The sequence below is a fragment of the Elephantulus edwardii genome, unplaced genomic scaffold, assembly GCF_000299155.1.
Source record: "Elephantulus edwardii isolate Elephantulus edwardi_28Jun2011 unplaced genomic scaffold, EleEdw1.0 scaffold00216, whole genome shotgun sequence".
Classification (NCBI taxonomy): domain Eukaryota; kingdom Metazoa; phylum Chordata; class Mammalia; order Macroscelidea; family Macroscelididae; genus Elephantulus; species Elephantulus edwardii.
This window is the reverse complement of record NW_006399966.1, coordinates 1,553,775-1,555,433: the sequence shown is the minus strand read 5'-3', so window position 1 is coordinate 1,555,433 and position 1,659 is coordinate 1,553,775.

Here is a 1,659-nt window from a genome sequence, read left to right as displayed (position 1 = left end):
ACCATAAAAGGAATACCCTTCAAGTGTATTCCAGCTCATAAGAAGCAGTGAGTGGTAGGTAGGTGGGTCCCAACTCATGACCTTTCGGTTAGAAACCTAGCAATCATTGTGCCACTAGGGCTCCTCTTAAGAAAGCATTTGTTGATGTGTGGTAAGTAGATGCCCTTGGGTCATTGTGGTCTCACAGCTTCAGAACCCTGCCTGGTCCTGAGCTACTCTCCCAGTTATTGCTAGGTTTCAACCTATTGCTGAATCCACTGTGTCTGTCAATCCATCTCCTTAAGAGTTTTCCCCTTTTCCCCGTCCCCCCCTTATTTACGCAGCCTGATGTCCTTCTTCCTTACAAGTCCAAAGACTTGCCGTCCTCTTTTAAGCAGCAGGCTAACCATCCTTCCAGTCCATATTCCTTCCTTCTTCTGGCAGTCTAGGGTACATTCAACGGCCTTGGCCAGCATCATAATTCAGAGGCATCAATTCTTCGCTTTTCCTTATTCGCTGTCCAACTTTCTCATGCATACGTTATTTACTGTTATGTATTGAGTCAGAACTGACCCACAGCTGACCCTCCAGTGAGTTTTCAGAGGCAGTAAATCTCACAGGAGGAAATTGTCCTTATTTCTCCCGGGGAATAACGGGTGGATTAGAATCTCATGACTTTGAATTGGCAGCACAACCCTTTACCACTAAGCAACAACATGCTTATGAGGTAGATAATTAACTCTAAACTGATGGGACACAGAGTAGACACACATCTGACAAATGTTTGCCAATTAAATGAATGAAAAGCGGACTTAAACAAGCTCCTGGTACAGAAAGAGAAGGAGAAAATCTTGTGGGTGTCTCTGAAGAGTAAAGAGAAGGTCTACATTCCGGCACCAGGGCGCCCCCACGACTCTATCTGGCTCCAGGCTCTGCTCGCCAGAGGCAGCGGGAACCTCAAGTGCAGGAACGAGTGGGGAGATAGCAGCCGCGGTTTCCCAGGGTCCAGAAAAAGGCCTTTGGGAGGAAGCACGAAGCTGCGCCCGCCCCGTCGTCCCACCCACCGCGTCCCCTCCCCTCCAGCTGCGGGAAAAGCGGCTGCGGGCGCGGCGCAGTCGGAGCGCGGAGGCCGGCGGGCGAGATGCGAGTGCGGCGGCGGGCCCGGGCGCTCTGGGCGGCTCTGCTGGCGCTGGGGGCGCTGGTGGGCGTCGGCGGCGGCAGTGGAGGCGGTGGTGAGTGAGGGTCGGTGTTCGCCTCGGGCGGGCTCTCCGGGGCCGCACAGCCACAGCGGCAGACCTGGAGCGGCGAGACCCGCGCACGGAGGCTCCGCGCTGCTGCTGCTGCTGCTGCTCTTGGCCGGGGTCATCCGAGCAGCGCAGAGTTGAGGACTCAGTGCCAGGGGTCAGACTCCCTGGGGTCCACGCTGGGCTCCGAGGCTGCAGATCTGGAGCTGGGAGACCCGGGTGGGCGTGCTCCGCAGGGCTGCTCTCCTGCCAGGGCGGTCAGAGCCCAGAGCTGGCGACCCGATCCACATCATAGGCTCTTGGTGCCAGAGGTCAGACTCTCTGGTGCGCGGTGCTGGTGGCCACTTGGGCACCTCACAGGGGCGGTCGGGGTGCACTGTGTGGTGGACGCAATGTGGAACCCCACACACAGCGCCAGCTGCCAGCATCCCCGGTG